Raw genomic sequence first — 22,415 nt, forward strand, 5'->3', positions numbered from 1 at the left:
ACACCTTATGGTACTATATCCTTATAGGTTAGTGGCACCAACTACACTGAGTCCCTTGAGGGACTGTAATTATGTTTTCACCCTTACCTTACTTGGTGACACAGTTGATGCCCAGTAAATTTTGTCAAATGAATAAGTGGATGAATGGACAAGGATATTATCATTTTGCACATGCCTTCTTCACACATTTTTAAACAAAGAAGACTATTACAAAGCGTGAGTTGTCTTATAAATTATAAAAAGGGAGAAAGTGGCCAGCAGGACAATTCTCATCTTCTAATGTAAGTCATTATTTAAATCAATTTGAAAATACTAAATATATATTTAAGCAAATGTAATTTTCATCTTCCTTGAGATTTTTTTGTGTCATTGTATAATAATTGTTTATACAATTTTTAAATTGCATTTCTTCGCATCTTATTTAAGGAATTTGTTGTTCACTCTACATTAGGCTTGATGAAATATGAATTAAAGCAATTAACCACCACATAATTAAGCTAAAAAAATTATGCTTTCAACTGTGAATGGTTTCACAGAAAATGGGTGATTTATGTCATGGTTGGTACTGTAGTGGCAACATGAGGGTATGAATTCTCTGCAACCTCAAAATTTTAACCTCAAGTTTTAATTTCATTTTCTTCATCCTGGCTTGGTTTGTGATTATCTTTTGGCTTATAAAATCAGGATTCCCCAGCCTCAAGACTCTAAAGTGGGCACTATTGGGGTCCTCTCTTCCCTTCTTCACAGTGTCCAATTCCCCACCTAATTATCTAGCCAATAATTCTAGGTTCTGCTCATAGAACTTGGAGTAAACCATTGTCTGCTTTGAAAAAATATTTCCAAATGTTCTAAACTTAACTAGCTACCTGCCTTCTTTCTTTCCTTCATTTCCTACATATCAGTTTTCTTTATGGTGTGCTCTGAATCATACTGTCTGCTATATCTTCCATGAAATTCTTGGTAACAACTTCAGTTTGGAAGCCCATCTGCCATTTTGCTCTCTGTTTGCGATTCACTGACCTCTCTTCTGTAGAGAAATCAGAAACCAGGGGCCGGTCTGTAAAGAAGATTCGCAGCTCTATGTGGCTATGGGATCAGATGCACCCTATGAGAACTTGATTAGAAAGTTATGGATTAGTATCTGGATTTGCTAAATTCTTCATGTTATTTGTTGTGCCCTGAAATCATATTAGTAATGAAAGTATACTTTGTGGGGAAATAGTCACCTCTTGTGACTTTCCAAGGTCTTTCCTGGAAGGAAGGAGGTCAGCTTCCCCTCTGCATGAGAAAATGGGAGTTGCGTTAGGTAAAATATCTTCTTTATTTTACTGCTACATTCCCACTTTCACTGGTTCCAAAGTAATAAGAGTCACAACCCCTGCTATTCATGTGGGGGCTGGGGGAGACCTAGATGTGCCCCTGTTTCAATTACAAGACTGATTAAGCATAAAAGAACTGCTTTTTTTTTTTTAACTGCCAAACATTTCCTCAGAAATTTAGTTCTCTATTTTGAAAATTTTCAAATGTACAGAAAAGTTGAAAGAATGGTACAAACTATTCATATACTATCCAGTTTGAGTCAACAATGTCTAGCGTTTGCCACATTTGCTCTTTCTCCCTCTCCACACATACACACACACACTAATCTACAAATTATTTTTTTTAAGATTTTACTTATTTATTTGATAGTGAAAGAGTGAGAGAGCATGTAGGGGGAGGGCCAAAGGGAGAGAGAGAAGCAGACTACCCACTGAGCAGGGAGCCCAATGTGGGACTCGATTCCAGGACCCCAGGATCATGACCTGAGCCGAAGGCAGATGCTTAATGACTGAGCCACCTAGGCTCATAAATACAAATTATTTTTGGATGAAACATTTGAAAGAAAGTTACAGGCATCATACTTCAGCCCTGAATTTCAGCATATCTCTCCTATGAATAAGGATATTCTCCTAAAAACCCACAACACTGTTACCATACTTAAAAAATTCTGTACTATCTTTGATCCAGCATATACTTAAATTTCTGTCTCCAAAATGATTTTATAGTTGTTTTATTTTTTCTAACTGGGATCTGACAGGGGTTATCAGATTACAAGATTACAATCTTTGCAGGATTACATCTCTTTAGACTTTTAATTTTAATTTAGATATTTCCCCTATCTTTGTTGTTCATGACATTGATATTTTGAAGGATCTAGAACAATTTTCTTTTACAATGTCCATATTCTGGATTTGTCTGATTGCTTTCTCATAGTATTATTTGACATGATGCTCTATACCCTGTATTTCCTATAAACTAGAATTTAGGACTAAAGACAAGATTCTGGTTGAAGACTTTTAGCAAAAATATTGCATAGGCAGGGGCACCTGTGTGACTCAGTTGGTTAAGCATCTGCCTTCTGCTTGGGTCATGATCCCAGGGTCCTGGGATAGAGCCCCACATTGGGCTCTCTGCTCAGTGGGGAGCCTGCTTCTCCCTCTGCCTGCCACTTCCCCTGCTTGTACTCTATCCCTCTCTCTATCTCTCTGTGTAAAATAAATAAAATCTTAAAAAAATAATTCACAGCCAATGTTGTGTATTTTATACTGTATCATCTCAAGAGCCATTATTCCATTCTTAGTGATGATAAATTCGATCACTTAGTTAAGATGCCATCTACCAGACCTCACCATTTTAAGGTGTGTTTTCCATGTTTAATTGGTAAGTAACCTGTGGAACAATACTCTGCTAGCATGTAAGTATCCTTTCTCTAGCAGCTCTTCACCTAGCAATTTTATCATGCATCAATAATCATTGTCTGATAATAAATTACATTGAGGGTTGCAAATGGTTTTTCAAATTCTGTGATCCCTTCCATATGTATTAGCCATACTCTTTTTTGCAAAAAAAAACAAAAACAAAAAAAGGCTCCCTTCCTCCCCTCTTCTCTCTTTTTCTGAGCATTACTATTAATTGTGGGTTGTTTTTTTTTAAATTTCAGTGTACTATAATCAATTACATTTATTTTAGGTTTAGGTGCTCAGGTTGTCCCAAACTTAGCCAGTATTTGCTGTTCAGTCCAGTTCTTATATTTCTTTGATCGATCTCCATTAGTTTTTGAGTAGTTTGTTGCTTTCTGACACAAAATATTCCCAGCTTACCTTCTACTCTACTCTCTCTGCGTGGATCTAGAATCAGCCATTTTATTCAAGAGATGTTCAGCAAATCTCATTCCAAACGTAAAAAGTCATCATTCTGTATTTGTGGAGTTTTTAAAAAGATTTTATTTATTTATTCATGAGACACAGAGAGAGAGAGGCAGAGGGAGAAGCAGGCTCCATGTGGAGAATTGATGCGGAACTCTATCCCAGTACCCTGGAATCATGGCCTGAGCCAAAGGCAGATGCTCAGTCACTTAGCCACCCAGGCATTCCATCATTCTGTATTTGCTGTACTCCACCTATCCATAAGCACTTCAGTGGCTTTCCTAGATATTCAGAAGTTTTTCTTCTCAGTGCCTTTATTCTGGACCCTTGCTCTCAGTACTTGGTTCTTTGTGTTGTCTCTGTGTAGCTCTTAGCATTTCCTTCAGTCCTTTCCAAAGGGGTCATACTTGTGTCATATTTCCTAAGGTGTAAATTGTGAGTACTGGATCAGACGGGAAAATGGATAATATCACAAAGCTTGTTTAGAAGCTGCAGGTAAAAGGCCTAGAAAACGCATGGCCAGGACAAGACCATGAAGCAAGACCTTCAGCCAGCAGGATGCAGTGCAACTGCCCTCTGCAGAGAGGACACAGCTTCCCACAGAAACCCTTTCATCCTCACCCCTGCTTACTTCCCTGAAGGCAAAGAGGACTTGGGCCAGAGCAGGAGCTTTGCTTTAATCAGAGTTCAGTATGACCTCATCTCAAGGTCAGAAGAGAAAAAAGGAGGTAGCTATGGCCCTAGGTCCCCAAAGACCTTTCCAATATTGTATGAACCCATAGGGAAATTCCCATGTTAATTTACCTCTTGTGTTCATGTTTAAGTTTCTTTATTTGAATATATTTTGTCTGGATTTACTATGTCTTTAGAGATAGATAAAATTGGAATAATTTTACTTACCAGTGATTTCTAATTATTTTTATCATATTAAAACTCTTAGTCATGGACCAGAGGTCTTCTTCAGCTGTATCCTTCTGTATCTGGTGGCATTATCTCCCACAAGCATTATACTTCCCAACCCCAGCAAGTGTCTCTTGAGCCATACCATCCCCTATCCCCCAGTCATTTGTCATTATATAGAGGACCCATCACTGTACAGGGACTCCAAAGTAGGAATTTTTATCCAAATGATCACCAACTGCTCTGTGATGTTGGGGTAAGTTTTATAACCTCTCTGGACCTCAGACTGCAAGTCAGTCACATGATCTCTTGATTTTAAGGCCCCTTTTAGTAAGGATTAGAGGGGAAGAAACATCCTTAGAATCTATTTCCTCAAATTATAGATTGTTTTGAGTGGGAAGGGATTTTACAGGTCATTTAATATAACTGTCTAATGAGGAAATTTAGTTCCTCAAGATGAGAGGATTGCCCAAAGTCCTGCATGTAGTTGAAGGAAGAGCCAGGTTTCCCTGACTACCAAACCAGTCCTTTCTATATTATACACAACTGACTTCCACCCCCACCCTCTTTAAAATTCTGCTAACCTAACCCAGCCAATAAGTAACCTAATAACCCCTATCTCTCACCCTTCTCACCTCTTTGTATGTGTTTTTATCACTTCTGATTATAATAATAGTAACTAACACTTTTCAAACATTCAATTCTAGTTTCTGTGCTAACCATTTTACATTTAGTATCGCATTTAATCCTCACAGCGGACTTAACAGAGCCTGTTCTACAATCATCCAAGTTTACAGATGGAATAGCTGAGGCTTAAAGGATTTACATAATTTGCCCAGTCACAACTAGTAGCTCTCAGAATTAGATTTCTAACTCATCTGACTTCCACACATCCACAGCACATTTCTGCCTGTGAATATAGTCACTCGTCCATTCATTATTGCTCCCTGAGTACCTGCTTGTACCCAGCACCATTCTAGACAGTATATGAAATAAAAAGAAACAGAAGTCCCTGTCTTAACTAGAGGTGCAAAAAATCTATAAACATGAAACAACTAGAGTGCAATTCAAGGCAACATGTATGTTACAAGAATTCCAAATCATTATTTTTTATGTCAATAGACTAAAAACTTTCCAAAGGCAGAGTTCAATCCATGGTTTCTAGAATACAGTGGACTCCAGATAGATAATAGAAATAATCTCCTGTCAGACAAAAAGATAGTTGGAGTTGAGAAAGTAGGTTTATGCTGAGAGTCAAGCTAAAGTCATAAATTTATTTTAAAAAAATTTTAATTGATGTTTGATTTGCCAACATATAGTATAATACCCAGTCATAAATTTATATCAAATTTGCAGGTCCCACTAAGATAATGTTAACTGTCAGCAACAAGAAGAGTTGAGTATTTACTATATGCTAGGTGCAATGAGGGACACCTGGAAGAATCAGAGACAAGGAAGACAACCAGGACATTCAGACCCATCAGAGGTAAGGCTGGTTTGGGATCCATACAGTGCCTTATTGCTGATGTGATCGGAAGGCGCTGGGCTTTAGGATTATTTGAAGCATCTTGGGAAAAGAGAATTCTCTTCCAATGGGAGGTGGAAAATGACAAACTTGGATGTTGGGGTAGTTTAAAAGAGGAGAGGAAGTTTGGAGTTTAAGTAGGAACTTAGTAGACCAGTGGTCTTCGAGCCTTCTCACCACCCTCCACATCAAGGGGCAGACTCCCTCAAGATGAGAATTTGATTTGTTTTTATTGTACTGCTTTTGCTAGACTGACTCACTCTTGAGGTTGCTACACATTTATGAGTGAATAGTCTAACTATTTATATATCTTTGCTAGACTTCAGAATTATCGAGTTGACTTCAAATCTTAAAAACAATAAATTTAAAATCAGTTTGGTCTGTGAAACACCTTAGTTTGATCTGAGATACTCAAGCCTGAAAGTTGGAGACTCCTGAAAGTTTGAATTATGATGTGAACATACTAATGTCATTAACAGTGGAATCATTTCTTTCAAAAATGACATTGGGTAATGGCTTACTCTCTACCAGAACTCTGTATCTTTCTATCTGGAGTTTTATGATGTAGTAAAATAACAATAACAAGCAGGATTTCCTGGGGAGAGGTAGAATCTATTCTGTTTAGGCAATTAGCTTTCCTAGCTCTTTAGACAATAGCTTTAATATAGGAAAATACGCCAACTGGCCTTGAGACAATGAAAATGAATGGCCTCCCAAGGTTCTCCCCAGGCTCAGCATTCTGAGATACTTCACATGGATACTAATTCCCTTCTCATTGTTTTCATTTGTGCGGTGCATTATTTCGGTGGGCACTGGGCTATAAAAGTCATAGTCCTTTTGTGTAAGTATTGAAATTGAACAGGCTTTTACAGTATGGCAGGCCCTGGAGGGCCATCTTCACAGAGGTTCCAGCTCTACTGACAGGCTGCCTTTCTACAAGAGTCTGCTATGTCTAGTTTTCTAAATTGTAAATGCAGATTTTTTTCCCCTTTGAGGGCAGTGTGTTGGTAGTTCTGCAGTATACAATGATCTAATACCCAGAGAGTCTGTTACCATGCAACAAAAGCTAGGGTCAATTATGAACCCCATCAGTGACCCACAGCATCCCTCATGTCTTTCACAGCAGTCTATTTTGAAGAGCAGACACTTTAACATTTTTAAAGGGAACCAGAATTATCATTCAAATGATAAACTGCTACACAGACAGACATTCTCTTGTGATTCATAGAAGTGCAGGTCATAAGAGGTTATGTATTTGGTCTCAGTGTTTATTAAAGAAAGTGAAGACAAATAGATAAGACAACAAATCAAACATTGCATATCATAGATGCCAAGCTCAATAGAATGATGTTCCAATATTAATATGTGGGCTATATAACCCCACTGGGCAAAAACATGTTTTATTCAGGAAAATAACAAATCAAGTAATCTCTCTATAGAAAGCCATTTACAACTCATTTGGAAATTGAATTCATAATCTTTAATAAAGCCTGTTTATACCAACCATGAAGGAGTTTCAAATAAATAAAACTGAAAGCAATGATAAATTAGCTTCCAAGCCTTTATATGTTTATTACATTGTAATCATTCAAACCTACTGAAGTCAAATTTGTTTTTCCAATTTCCTAAATTCAATCCAATGAGCTCCTGGTTCTTACACAAAACCAATTCATATTGTCAAATGACAGCAAGGAAAATTAATATTATGTTGGTTCTTACTGTCCAAAGGGACTTTACTAAGTGTAAGTAATAATATAGGCTCTTACCAGCTAAAAATCTATTATTTAAGGTAAATTCTAGCCACATGCTCTGATGCTCTTAAAAGGGCAATGAAATGAAAAGTCGACCCCGGGGATTATGTCATATCCAGCATGTTAAAACGGATCCCTAGAGCTTTGGTCAGGAAATAAAGAGCTATGCTAGAATTTTATTGAAAAATCGTGATGACAAAGCCCTTTCCATTTGAAACTCAGAGTTTATCAACATCATCGAATCAGTGGCTGGAAATGAATGGAGAGGTGGTCTCATTTTGTTCTCTCCTTGGCACCCAGCTTTAGGTAATAGTCACATCACTAGTTACAAATCAGGTTAGGAGACTCTGCTCAGAAAATTCCCTAGGATGACAGGGTTCCTCCTCGTCAGAGGCCCAGGCTGAGCTGAAGCTTCCCCACTGCTGCCCACTGCAGACCTACTTCTCGCAGATCCACTGTGTCTAGGACAGATTCTGTTTAATCCAGGCACTTCACTCATTCCACTCTGCGTTTGTTTTCAGTTGAGGAAAGGGATGATTCCTCATGGGAGAATGTGAGAAGAAAGGTAAACAGTGCACGTGAACGGCCTAGAGCTGCCTAGAGCATTCTCTCCTGCCCATTCACAGGGCAAATATTTACCGAGCCTGGATTCTGCGCATAGCATCATACACAACTGGTAATGGCTTTGCAAGCCTCAGAGTGAGGGCTCTGGAGGCCTCTCACTTCACCTGGTTGGCCAGGATGGGGAATGGGGAGAAAGAATTTCAGAGGCAGCAGACCTGGTTTGAATGCCCTGGCACCGCATCACAGCTGTTGCCTCCATGAGTCACTACCTCTATGAGCTTCAGTTTCCTCATCATACAGTAGAGGATTAGAGCACATACCCTGGAGGGTGATGTGAGAGTGAGACCCAGTGTACATCAGGTGGTGGGCACTGCCCAAACATTCTTGCCACCATCCTGCCTTCATGCCCCCTCCCTTCTGGACCCCGCATTGGATAGGATGTTCTGTATCCAGTGATGCAGGCCTTCCACTCTCCTTCCTGAGGCTTGTCTTATTTTATGTCAAAGTTGTACAGTCTTTGAGAGGAGGAGCTGTATCTTGCCCAGCTCCAATGCTCCCCAGGACCAGCCCCAGCTTCACTGTGGGCTCCTGAATAACACACAGACTGTCTGCTCAGAAGCGAGACTACTTCCCCCACCCGCCTCTTTCTCTTCTCTGCTGCAGTCAGGCCTGCAGCCAGAAAAAGCCCAGGATCTCCCCCATCATTTCCTGCAGCCTCCACACTCCTGAGCAGCAGCAGAGAGGAGAAGACGGGGAGCTGCTCCAGACCAGTGCTGTGACACAGGGTCCCTCCCCAACCTCCTGAGCTGAACCCAGCCCACATTCTTTTAGGGGAGACCTAAGGGGAACGAAGGAGGACGAGGAGGAGGACCACATATCCACAGTGTTCACAGAGCTCCCAGGCACTCCTCAGCCTGTTCCCTCCCACAGCATTAAATTCACAGCACCCCTCCTCCTCGTGGGTGAGATTAGAGGAATGAACTACCTTTACTGAGCATTACAGTGGCCCAGAACTTACCTAATTAACAAAGTTCTTCCTCAGAACATGGACATCTTATTAGCCCCATTTTAGAAATGAAGAGACTGAGGATAAGAGAGGTTAGTTTGGTCCCCCAAGTCGTAGCCAGAAAGTGCTTGGGCCAGGATTTGAGGGCCCCAGGCTGTCTGACTCCAGGCTCACTCCCCCCTCAGCTTCAGCAGGCTGCTTTGCTGGCAGGTGGTGGGGAGGGAGCTGACTCATGGCTTTTGATTCATTCGGTCCTCTTTTCTGCATTAGCATTGCTGCAGCCTAATGAACAAATGTTGCATTATGCATTTCTCACTTTGCAAATATCCACATGAGGCTGCTTGCCTGCAAGCCCAAAGAGTCACATTTCCAGGTGACATATTGACAAGCTAGCTTATAAGTAAGTTAAAAAGAATGCTAGAGTCTTTAGAGATCATCTAAACTAATTCTTAAGCTGGAGTTCAAGGGAGGACCTCAAGAAGTCTGTAGGACTCTGAATTTACATACATTTTCCTAGGCCAAGGGTCTATAACTCTCACCAGATTCTCAAACAGGTTCTAAGTCTCAAAAGGGTAAGGTTAAGAACTGTACACAGCCTGGCCAAACCAAACCTCACATTCCTAGACTTGTTCCTGCCATTGCTCTGTGAGGCAGCACAATTTGTGAGAGAGAAAACCCAGAACTAAATACCAGAAGCAGAATCTGAGCTCTGAATCTTCTGGCAAACATTTTAAAGACTCATGAATTATTAAAATAGCTAATTAAGTCAACCTTCACCAGAGAATATTTGCTTTTCCATCAAAACAGAGCTCACTGTGAAACCTGACTTCACTCTGTCATTTGCTTAAACATAAGGTCAGCTCCCTTTATTCTGTCTTTGCTGGTCTAGGAAGAACTTTCCGTGGCCTGGCATGTTAAGTAGTAGCAGCCGCTTTGTGTACCTCAGTGTACACAGCTGGGAGCCTTGAACCCATTTTCTCTTCTTTCCTCTGGGATCCTCTCCTCTATCGTCCACATTAACCATGCCTATTCCTACATCTTCCCCTCATACCAGGATGGTGCTGCCCCTAGAACACTGTGAGTGAGTGACCTAGAACTAGAAACATACAAGAATCATCAAGTCAAGGTCCATTGTATGATTGCACTAGACTCCCTACATTTTGGAGCACATTTACCAAGTATCCCCTTCCCTCCCCTCCAGACTTAAATGCTACTTTCAGGATCCCTCTCCAATTCCACATCCTTTGTGGAACCTTGTTATTTTATCTATGTCAGTTTCATCTATTTTCAACTAGATAATAAGCTCCTTGAGGGTAGGAACAACTTCTTCTTTCTTTCTTCTTTCTTCTTTCTTCTTCTTCTTCTTCAAGATTTTATGTGTTGATTGATGAGAGACACAGAGAGAGGCAGAGACATAGACAGAGGGAGAAGCAGGTTTCCTGCAAGGAGCCTTGATGCAGGACTCAATCCCAGGACCCCATGATCATGACCTGAGCCAAAGGCAGACACTCAACCACTGAGCCACCCAGGTGCCCCTCTTTTCTTTTTTTTTATTTTTTTATTAACGATTTTATTTATTTGAGAGAGAGAGAGAGAGAGAGAACGTGACCAGAGGGAGGGGCAAAGGGAAAGAGAGAAGCAGACTCCCCACTGAGCAGGGAGCCTGATGTGGGTCTCCATCCCAGGACTCCAGGATCATGACCTGAGCCATAGTTAGACGCTTAACCAATTGAGCCACCCAGGGGCCCCTTATTTTTTTCTTCTTGTAACGTATTTACCAACAGGTTTTGTACCAAGCTAGATGCCAAATAAAAAACTATATTAATTAAGAAGTAGGCTTCTCCCTACTCCCTCAGTCTTTGAAGTTGACCATTTGCCAACAGGATCCATTGCAAAATGAAAATATAGGACCCCATCTGGGAGTGGGGAAGAAATTAATCTCCTTCCCATAGGCCCTCTGCACCAACCCATGATCAATAGGTGACTCCCTGGGAGATTATAACCTCTATGCTGGTGGCACTCAGTACCTAGACCAGAGGATGCTTCTAAATTACTGACCAGATGCACAATGGCACTGCCAGCCCAAGACAGGAATTGCTACCACCTTGCTCTACCATGAGATGCCCCGGTAGAGCATTCCATTTAACCTGATCTTCCTCATACCTGCGCCCAGGACCATGCCGTGAACAGAGGGCAACAGTGGCATATAGGCCTCCCCCCACTGATGCGAATGGGTCACAATCCCAGGTGAAGGGTGGCAGCAATCATGAGGCAGGGGTGGGGAAATGGGTCACTGAGGGACAGGGAACAGACCATCAAGATCCCATCCCCATCCCCCCACCCCCCCCCCCTCTGCCAGGAGGCAGGAAGACGTAGGAAGATAGGACTGCAGGAGAGTCAAGGTTCTAAGCCCCTGGGCACATGCTCCATTGTTCCATTAGACTTCATTTACACAACACAGATTGAAAATTAAATTACTGACAGTTTCAAGATGGCAAATGCTGAGCATCAAACCCCAAGTATGGGGCCCTTATGAGTAAGAGGACCTAAGTAACACATGAAGCCAGGCCTCCTGTGTCCTAAAACCTTTGGCATAACTTGACTTGTAAAAATACAGAGGAACAATGGGTAATCTCTTAGAGATTCATAGAGTTACCCTAATGGCTGTGGATACTACCACTTACCTCATCTACTATTTTGTATGTGCACAAGGATTCATGACTTGGAAACAGATCTCTAAGAAGATGAATAAAATTGGCCAGTAAAGCACTTATTTAATGTTTAGCTACCAGCTACACAGTTTTGATAGAAAATTCTATTGTTTGGAGATTGGTTTAGCCATGACCTACCTCCCCTTTTCCTAGGGAAATCATTCCCGTTCTTACTTTCCACAGAATTCAAGCATCTTTAATGTTTACCAGAATAGGAATGGTTAAAACAAATTTTACTCAGTTTGTATGAGGCCTCAAAAAAAGATTAATGCAGCATCACACTTTGGTTTTAAACCCAGTGTTAACCACTGTAAACTGTGTACTATTTTTCTCTCCCTCACATCTTTAATTCATGACTGTAGCTGAATATTTATCCTAAAAAGATTTTTAAAAGGTTGATTGATCCAACTGGCATTGGCCTGGATCAGATCCCATGATGGATAATGCTTTTTTTTTTTTTTTTTTTTTTTTAAGCACAAGCAAGCAGTCCCTTTCCACAATAACTTAGGACTTGATGGAGTAAGGTGGCCCCTGAGAGCTGAATTTCTGAGTTGGACTAGGGCAGGGTCTGCTGGGTATCTGCACTGATGACATCTGAGGAAGGGAACTGGGTGCTTCAGTTGACTCTGAATTTCTGTTTCTTCTTTTAAGCACCGTCAGATTTTGACTGGTTATGTGTGCCTCATCCAGCACCCAACTGCTTGGGTAACATCTGTGAGCTGCTAATTAGTTGGAGAGTTTTGTAGCCCATAGGAGTGAGCTGTATTGCCTAATAATTGTAACAGAAAAAGAGTCTCAGAATGGAAATGAATTGTGGGATGCTGGGCAGTTTTGAATATTGGTGTCTCAATCCTGGGAACAAGTTCTTCTGTGGTTGCTAGTTCCTACTTATCTGCAAGCATTTCCAGGAACAGAGAAGGTTTAATTTATCTCTTGGTGTCTACTACATAGTTAGCATTCAGTAGATGCTTTTTGAATTGATATTGCCCTCACCTGCCTTCCTTTTCTCCATTTTCAACTCCAAAATTCTTCCCCTAGGAGCTAATATTAGTATCACTGGCCATATCTTTGCTAGAGATTTTCCCTCTAGGAAAATCTTATTCATTGCTTCACTGGTCTGGTGAAGCAGTGGCACTATAAACACATGTTCTAGGCCAATGTGAGTTCAGTGGATTTCTTCCTTTCTAGGCTTCCCTACCACAGAGGCAACTTCTAATCCTAGGGGCCTCAGGAGAAATAGTAGGTGACCCCTTTCTTCACTCGCTCAGGAGATCACTACTAGGATCTATTGACCTTTTGTCTGTGGATTGTTTTTCTAAACTGAGACAAGAATTACATTATAGGCCCAAATCCCCATTAAGCCAATTTTCATTTTCCCTCTGCTTTCATGGAAAGCAGTAATAAATCTTGCTTTGTGGGGCCTCTGCCTCCTTATTCAGTCCCTAAGCTAATAAGATCAAGACTATTCCTGAAATTAGATTAAATAATTGGCTCTCTTCTTTCTAGAAGTTTTGGAGCTCTTCTGACCTTTCTTAAAGAGGCAGAAATTATCTTGTTTTTTTCTCTCTCAGTGGTCTTTGAGTATCCTGTCATTCAAAAATAAAAAATAAAAAAGAAGGTATGGGATATATATATATATCCCACACCTTCTTTTATATATATATATATATAATTTTTTTAAGATTTATTTATGATAGACACACAGAGAGAGAGGGAGAGAGAGAGAGAGAGAGAGAGGCAGAGACTCAGGAGGAGGGAGAAGCAGGCTCCACGCCGGGAGCCCGTCATGGGACTCAACCCCGGGACTCCAGGATCGCGCCCTGGGCCAAAGGCAGGCGCCAAACCGCTGAGCCACCCAGGGATCCCTGAAGCTATGGGATAGAGAAGGGAGGAAAACTGAGAGTCAGCTTTCACTAACTAGTTGTGTGCCTCAGTGTCTCAGGCCTCAGTTTCCTTTCTGTGAAATTCAGGACTCAGATGAAAAAGCTATCTTTATTTTTATTTATTTATTTATTTTGGATTAACAATTGTTTCTTTTTTTTTTTATAATTTCTTTTTTTTATTGGTGTTCAATTTACCAACATACAGAATAACCCCCAGTGCCCGTCACCCAATCACTCCCACCCCCCGCCCTCCTCCCCTTCTACCACCCCTAGTTCGTTTCCCAGAGTTAGCAGTCTTTACGTTATGTCTCCCTTTCTGATATTTCCCACACATTTCTTCTCCCTTCCCTTATATTCCCTTTCACTATTATTTATATTCCCATATGAATGAGAACATATAATGTTTGTCCTTCTCCGACTGACTTCACTCAGCAAAAGCTATCTTTAAAGGTCCCTTTTGGCTCTAAAAATCTAGGTATCTCAGAAGGCTGAAGTTTTCATGGATAAACTGTAATTCTCCAGGCCTAAGGAAATTGTTTTCTTTGTGATGAGAACAAAATTTTTTTCTCTTCTCTTTAAAAAAAAAAAAAAAAAAAAATAGAACAGAACAAAATGATCCTAAATTCAGCTGATTTCTTTCTGAATCACAGAATTCATTTTCTGAAATAGCTGTCTTTTCCTTCAAAAGACCCTTCAAAGTCTTCAGCCTTGTCAACCAGCTCTATCACTTTTATATTAGGTCTTGAAATAAGGAGCTTTTTAGAGTAGACATGAAAGGAGTAATGACAGGACACAGGCATGGTTGAAGAGGCCATCTGCACAAACCTCCCGCAGGTTTGCTGTACACATCAGCTCCCCTCCCATCCTTTTGTAATACCATCCAGACTCCTCTCCAGAATCTGGGCAAATAAAATGCTATTTGTCAGTCAACCTATTGATAATTATTTTTCAAGTGACTGTCGTGTGCATTCAACTATTGATCCTTCATAGTTACAATCCCAACAGTCATACAGGCCTTAGCTTTTAAAATCAGAAAAAGCTGTGTTCATAGGACTTAAGTATATTTCCTTAAAAGGAGACCACCTCAGAAGACTTAGAGGTTAAGAGCAGGGACTCTGACTCGTTAGAGTAGGTTCAAGTTCTAGAAGGTCCCACCACCTACTAGCTGCATAAGCTTTAAATTCCCTAAGCTTCTGTACTCTCAGATATGAAATGGAGGTAATAAATAATGCCTATTTCATAAAATGGGACAAGGAGTAATTTAAATAAATTATGGAAAGGACTTAGCATAGTATCTGGCACACAATAAATACTCAATAGAGTCAGTTATTATTAAGAATGATACTCTATTAATAATACATAAGTCAAGTCATCCTTGTTGCCCTAATCTAGAGAAGCAACTATGGCCTTAGGCATCATACACCTTTCTGGACTTCTTATGGGTTCCTGAAGCAAGGTAAAGAGGGGAAATGCCATTATGTTTTAGTCATTGAAAGTAATGGTAAATTTCTTTGAAATGCCTCCAATTATATTTTAATATAAAAATTATTTTCTTCTGAAAGAATACAATAATTTAAACAACTAAAATAAGTAAGTTCTTAAACTTGAGAGAGAGTGATGTTTGGCCCTCCATTGATGACATCGGTGAGTTTGAACTCTCACCCTTGGTCAGGATTGAATGCTGGCTCTATCCTGTTGAGGAGTAGTAAACAACAAAAAGAAGAAAGGGAAATGAGGACCATCCACAAGCTTTGGCACCACATGGACTAACACAGATCAGGACTCAGTAATGCTTGTTTGACTGAAAGTGTCCATTCTTCTGTCACCCCTACAAACTGGAATCAGATGGACCTGAGGGCCAAGGCAGATAAAAGACAGTTACTCCTGAGTGGGGAAAATGCCATGGTGAAAAAAGTAATCATAGCTTTTACTTTAGAATTCAGATCCATGTTGAGATGAAACTCATATTCTACTTTGGGTCAGGGAGTGGCCCAAAAGGCCTAAGAAAATTTGTGTTCAGGTTTGAATCTGCTCTAGCTCCTTACAAAAGCTGATACAGTATCAGTCATCATCATCAGAGGGTCTCAAATAGAGTTTGCTTAGATTACAGAATCAACAGATTCGATCTAACCCCCAGTCAGGCAGGATTAGATAAACATAGAAGTGCATAATTGCTTTACCAAGTTTGACTACAAATTGTGAAATATCTCAGTCTAAGGTATAGCCAAGCAACCCGTGAAATAATCTCACTGAGTTGGCTGGCTAGATGCAGAAGATGGAGATAATGTAACTGGAAAGAGGAAAAATTTGTCTATCCAGAAGTGAAGACAGCAGGTAGACAGACCCAGCCAGCTACTGAGGGACAATGAAAAGCCATTTGAATTGGGGAAAGTGAGGAGAGGCGGAAGGTGTCATGCAAATTATAACTAAATTATTGGAGGAAACTGCAGCAGAACAGGAAATGTGCATGTGGATAAGTGAAGCCTCCATTAATGGCTTCACTGCATTTATCAGAAAGGGTTTCAATAAGCCTGATGAGGTTCAAGGCAGTCTCAGTAGGAAGAAGAGCTGGATTTAGGATTAATCCCCTGTTGTTTCCTATAGCAATTTATAAAGGAAATGTTTCAGGTGAGAGCCTAGCTTGGAATTAATCCTCAAATGATTAGAATAAGATTTTTTTTTTAAGAAAAAAAAGAAGAACCCGAAAGGCAGTGAATCCCAAACTTGGCTACACATTTGAATCATTTAGGGATCTTTTAAAACTTCCAAAGCCCGAGGCCACACTGCAGACCAATTACATCACAATCTCTAAGGTGGGACACAGGAATTAGAAATTTCCAGTGTTCCTCATTGATTCCAAGGAACAGACAAGATTGGGAATAACTATGTAATGAGCAGTATGCACAGTGGAGACATGTTAGGCATGTTAGTTAAAGGAAAATAAGTATAGTCATTAAGAAATGGCAATAAATTAGCCTGCCTTAAAAAGTATAAGATGCACATCTTGTGTTTCCTTTATTTGTAATTTTTTAAAAAGATTTATTTATTTATTTTAGAAAGAGAGAGAGTGTGTGTGTGTGTGCACTAGTGAGGTGAGGGAGGTGGGAGGGCAAACAGACTCCAGACTTGTGCTTAGTGTGGAGCCACATGCAGGGCTGGATCTCAGGACCTTGAGACCATGACCTGAGCTGAAACCAAGAGTTGAACGCTTAGCTGACTGCACCAGCCACATTTTAAAAAGTATTTATTGGGCAGCCCGGGTGGCTCAGCAGTTTAGTGCCTGCCTGCAGCCCAGGGCATGACCCCGGGGTCCCAGGATCCCGGGATTCCGGGATCGAGTCCCACATCAGGCTCCCTGCAGGGAGTCTGCTTCTCCTTCTGCCTCTCTCTGTGTCTCTCATGAGTAAATAAATAAAATATTAAAAAAAAATAAAAAGTATTTATCATAAGTGTTCAAGAAAAATGAAGGCGGCCTGGGTGCCTCAGCGGTTTAGCGCTGCCTTCAGCCCAGAGCCTGATCCTAGAGACCCAGAGTCCCAGGTCAGGCTCCCTGCATGGAGCCTGCTTCTCCCTCTGCCTGTGTCTCTGCCTCTCTCTCTCTCTGTGTCTCTCATAAATAAATAAGTAAATAAATAAATAAATAAATAAAATCTTTTTTAAATTAATATAAACTTTTATTTACTTTTTTTTTAATTTTTATTTATTTATGATAGTCACAGAGAGAGAGGCAGAGACACAGGCGGAGGGAGAAGCAGGCTCCATGCACCGGGAGCCCGACGTGGGATTCGATCCCGGGTCCCCAGGATCGCGCCCTGGGCCAAAGGCAGGCGCCAAACCGCTGCGCCACCCAGGGATCCCGTTAATATAATCTTTTAAGAAAAGAAAAATGAATGAAGATACAAAGCCACTTTTTTTTGGCGGGGGGGAGACAGGCAGAGGGAGAGAATCTTTTGTTTGTTTATTTGTTTGTTTGTTTGTTTGTTTTTTTAGAGGGAGAGAATCTTAAGCAAGCTCCACACCCAGCATGGAGCCCGACTTGGAATTTGATCGCTCAACACTGTGATCGTGACCTGAGCTGAAATCAGGAGTTAGGCACTTAACTGAGCCACCCACGTGCCCCACAAAGCCACATTTTAAGAAGGAAATAAGCAAGCAAGAGTTAAATTCAAGTAATTATTGAGTGAAGACCTTGAACTTGTTGTCTGGGAGTGGGATAGAAATCAAGAGGGTTCATTACCATTATGGTTATAGCAATTTATATATTTTTGCCTCATAAAATGTTCACATCCATGACCTAATTTTAGCTTGCATCTCTGTGAAGTAGGCAGAGAAAGTATTATTTTTCTCTCCCACTTCCACAGATGGGAAAACAGATCAAGAGAGTCTCACAACTGACTCAGCATTACAGAGCAAAGCTAATGGCAGGAGTAGGACTAGGATTTCATTCTTCAAAACTCCCAGTTGAATGTCCTTTCCTCCACCCATGTTGCCTTTCTGCCCTTGAAAAACTCTGTAAGAGTGGGAAAATTTACAGTGATAACTAAAACAAGAAAACATGACACCTGGAGAGTTGAAAAAAAGAGTTCTCCCATTAGGGGAAAAAAATCTAGAACAGATGCCAAAAGACACATCAAGGTGGTAGCAAAGTGCTGGACACCCTGCCCTTGAGGATGCCTCATGAATATTTGATGATATTAATACACTGGATTTGCCTCCAAAGTTGCATTGGGTTGGGGGGCAGGAGTAAGGTCATTGAGGTCACAAGCAATGATTTTTGAGGCCTAAAAAAATAGAAGTAGCCTTACAGCTACTTTAGCGTACAGTTTGAGGGCCTCTTTTAAGTCAAGTAGATTGCGAAAGAGCCAGTGAGTGGTTGTTGCCCTGGTGGATGCTTTGCTTGCAAGAAATAGAAATTCACTGGCATTGGCTTATCTACAATAGGAAGGTGTCTTATAGGTCCTATGGGTAAAAATCACATCTGGCTTAAGGAAAAACTAGAACTGGGAACTTGCAGACCTTCAGAAACTCAGAAGATGTGCGTTCTCTCCATGATCTCTCTTCCGGAGTGTTTTGCCCATATTTTTCTGAAGAGTTCCCTCTTCTGCTCTGTCCCCATGTGAGATCAAAAGCAGATACCCACAGCTCCCAAGTTCATATTCCAGCCATATGAACCAACTCTCTCTCCCCATTCCTCTTTCTCAAACACAAACTCCCATGGAAGGAGCTCTTTCAGCTTAAATTGGCTCAGGAATCCATCCCTGATCCAGTCAACTATGACCAGGGGTCAGGGTCCCATTAGTCATGAGCAGCTGTTGAAAGCCACCCTCTACAGATGGCAATAAGGCATTTATAGATAGAAATCATTTAAGCTGAGCATATACCTCAAAATATATCCACCACTCACACCCACTAGGATGGCTATGCTAAAAAAACAAAACAAAACAAAACAAAAAAACAAATGGAAAGTAACAAATGTTGGCTAGAATGTGGAGAAATTGGAACCCTCATGTAATGTAAATGGTAATATAAATATAAATGTAAAATGGTGCAGTTGCTATGGAAAACAGTTTGGTGGTTCCTCAATAAATTTAAACATAGAATTACCATATGACCCAACAATTCTACTCCTGGGTATATACCCAAAAGAATTGAAAACAGGTGTTCAAACAAAAAACATGTACATAAATCTTCATAGCGGCACTGTTCACCATAGCCAAGAGGTGGAAACAACCCACATGTCATCAGTTGATGAGTGAATAAACAAAATGTGGTAAAGCCGTGCAATGAAATATTATTTAGTCACAAAAAGGGATGAAGTAAAAAAAAAAAAAAAAAAGGGATGAAGTGCTGATACATGTTACAATGTGAATGAACCTTAAAAAAATTACACTAAGTGAAAGAAGCCAGACACAAAAGATACTTATATGACTCTACTTATATGAAATGATTCTACTTATTTTATGATTTTACTTTATATGAAATATCCAGACTAGACAAATCCTTGGAGACAGAAAGCAGATTAGTGGTTGCCAGGAGCTAGAGGGACATAGGAATGGAAAATGATGCTTAATAAGTACAGGAACCCTTTTTGGGGGTGATAAAAATGTTCTGGAACTAGAAGGTGATGATGGTTGCACAACATTGTGAAGGTACTAAATGTCCCTAAATTTCACACTTTAAATGTTTATGTTATAGGTGTTTTACTACAACTGTATTTATACATGGGATGTGTGTATGTCTGTGTTTCTTATATATTTGTCAATTGCTCTGAGGAGACTGATCACATTCACTACCCTATAGTAGCCTGTTGAGAATAATAACTAATACATTCACTCATTTACTCATTCAACAAACATAAATGAATTGAGCATTCATTATATGCCAAGATATGCCAAAGCATATGGGGGCTAAGAGATCCAGTCTCCAGCCTTAAGGCCCTGACAGATTAGTGGAGCAGACACAGATCATTTCCATATTATGTGATAACTGCTAAGACTAAGACATGCTCAGAGTGTTCTGGAAATTTAGATGAGGTGTGATCATGAAAGAAGGACATAAGAAATGAGACAACACCTGAGCTGATCCCTAAAAGATAAATAGAAGTTCTGCTGGTGAGGCAAAAAGAAAGGAGAAAAGAAATGCACTAAAGGTACAGAGATTGGAGAATGTGGCCAGTGGAGGAGGAGATAAATCATGTGATAGGGAGAAGGAGAGGAGGCAGGAGCCAAATGGTGAAAGCCCTTGGCTGCTGTCCAGAGGAACCTGAATTTCATACCACAGTTCATGGCCAGTGCCTGAAGGATCATCTGCAGGTGAGCAGCCGCAAGGAGAAGCAGAGTCTAACAATATTGAAATGGGGGGAGGGGTGTGAAGCAGGAGAACAGAGTATTAGCCCAGAGCTGATAATCCAGAAAAGGGAAAAAAAATAAGAAGAGTAGAAGCATCAATAGTGTCATAGCTTCAGCAAGGTCAAGTAAGATGGGCTGCAGTAGTGGCCATGGACTTCACATGAGAAGGTCCTTCATGTCCTTTGCACATGATTGCAGTCATGTTGGACTATGGCCTGAACGAGCATACTTTTCTGTGGACTTTGGCTGGGAAGGAGAAGAATCTCAGCATGGTGGAGAGGGAACATGTTTGTGTGCTCAGGAGAAAGACAGGATGATATGGGGACAGAAGGCAGGCTTGGGGGATCTGGGGAAGCCAAGGTGGTGCCAAGGCTACAGAGCATTTGGGAGGGCTTCCCTTGGCCCAGATGAGGAGATCCCAAAGCCTCCAAGACAGGGGGAAGCAAGGACGATGAAGGAGGGAAAGATATTTTTCCTGCTGGGGCAGAAGTGTGGGTATGTGAAGATGAGGAAATTCCTACCTGATGGCCTGTATTTTCTCAGCAAAGCTCAAGGGGTGGGAGATGCTTAGAAAAGCCACTCTGAGGAAAGGAAGAGTTTGCTGCTGGGGATGCTAAGAAGGGTTTCCAGGCAGCTCAGCAGCCTGCTGAGGCTGCAGATGATGACTTTGTAGTAGCGCCAGTTTGCGTGGGCTGTGATTTTTTCCAGCGGAGCTCAAGAGCCCAGGAGCCCAGATGTCAGAGAAGGAAGAGCCGGCCTGATCAGGCTAGGGTACAGCCAGACAGGAGCAGCAGCAGGATTGGGCTGACAGGAGATGCTTCAGGAAGCTTGGGCTAAAAGGAGAGGGAAATGAAGAAAGGTGATTTGATGCAATGACAGAAAATGGCAAGGGAGAGACTAGGTTTTGAGAAGGTTGAAAACCCAGCATACTGGGAGGTAGGAGTAGGCGGGCTGGGAGGTGGGAGGCTCTGATCAAAGTGGGCTGGAGAACAATTCAAGGCAATATGTAATCAAGTGCTAAATAGGATGGTATGAAATGTAAGTGGGCATAAGTGCTGGGGAGGAGGGGGGCGCTCCAGGAACCGAGTGCTCAGTGTGGATTCGGGAGAAATCCAATGCAATTTGCTGCCTGCACAGCACCCCCAATGGGGAATTCAAGGTGACAGTGTAGCAACTGGTACTGTATCTGGAAGCTTAAAAAATACCAGGTGGATCAAACCTTCCAGAGGACGCAGATTCTTTGGACTTAATAAAGGCAGAAAGTGAACAATAGGAGAGAATGTTAAGATTCTCTTAATCCTGCCTATAAAATGCTGTTGCATTCTCTCTGTGCCCTGCAATTTATGTTCTTCCTCATACTTTGTCTGCTTCAGTCACTCCTCACTTCCAGCCCCCTCTGACACCACATCTGCATTTCCCATCCTCAGCTCGTTTCAAAATTTCAAGAAACCTAAAGCACATTATACACCTTTACGAATAAGGCTATGAATTTATGTGGGTTTTGGGGGGAAGAGGTAGTAGAAGAAACTACCTAAGTGGTAAAGACAAGGTTTACAGTCTTTGTTGTAGTCCACATGAGGCTGCGCCGAAGGAGGTTAATCACTGGCCTGAACAGCACAGCTAGGGAACAGCAGAGCCCAGATTAGGTCAGCACTCTGAAGCCACCTGATCCTTCCCTGCCCACTGCTAGGTCAGTCAAAACCTGAGCTTCTATTCCTTTCACCTCATAAACTCTATGCTAGAATCAGGTGTAAGCATTGGATTGATTCCACTCAGGTGTTTCCCTGTTGAACACCCATTTCCCCCTGTTTCTTTGATCTCAAAACCCAATTTGACTCTAGTGAAGTATCTACCCCCACCATTCGTCTGAGGGGCGCTGTCCACAGTTGACCTTGTGGCCCAAGGTAGGCCTATTCTTTGTTATGTCACTAAAATTTGAGTCCTGAGTTGAGACTGCTGGAGCTCTTTACCCATGAATAGGTCCTGATCTGAAGGATAGCTTCTTATACTGAGATCCCAGCCCCCATGCTTTCAAAACCCAG

The 22,415-nt window shown here is 41.2% G+C and overlaps 2 long non-coding RNA genes across 16 annotated transcripts in view; one reads left to right on the plus strand and one right to left on the minus strand.

Moving 5' to 3' along the window:
- LOC112671790 (uncharacterized) overlaps positions 1 to 22,415 on the plus strand; it is a 126,467-nt gene that overhangs the window by 6,076 nt on the left and 97,976 nt on the right. For 10 of the 14 annotated variants that reach the window (XR_004803160.2, XR_004803153.2, XR_003143857.3 and 7 more), the window contains exon 4: positions 5,442 to 5,571. This is a non-coding gene — a long non-coding RNA (uncharacterized LOC112671790). Of the gene's footprint in view, positions 1 to 5,441; positions 5,572 to 17,461; positions 17,476 to 17,515; positions 19,751 to 22,415 lie in introns of those variants that run through there. The other 4 variants (XR_003143853.3, XR_003143852.3, XR_003143856.3 and 1 more) reach the window with 3 other exon arrangements.
- Positions 3,147 to 22,415, minus strand: part of LOC125756002 (uncharacterized) — a 38,176-nt gene continuing 18,907 nt past the window's right edge. Inside the window, exon 3 of one of the 2 annotated variants that reach the window (XR_007413782.1) lies at positions 3,147 to 3,606. This is a non-coding gene — a long non-coding RNA (uncharacterized LOC125756002). Of the gene's footprint in view, positions 3,607 to 14,110; positions 15,377 to 22,415 lie in introns of those variants that run through there. The other variant, XR_007413781.1, reaches the window with a different exon arrangement.

The sequence above is a fragment of the Canis lupus genome, chromosome 10 (assembly GCF_003254725.2).
Source record: "Canis lupus dingo isolate Sandy chromosome 10, ASM325472v2, whole genome shotgun sequence".
Lineage (NCBI taxonomy): Eukaryota > Metazoa > Chordata > Mammalia > Carnivora > Canidae > Canis > Canis lupus.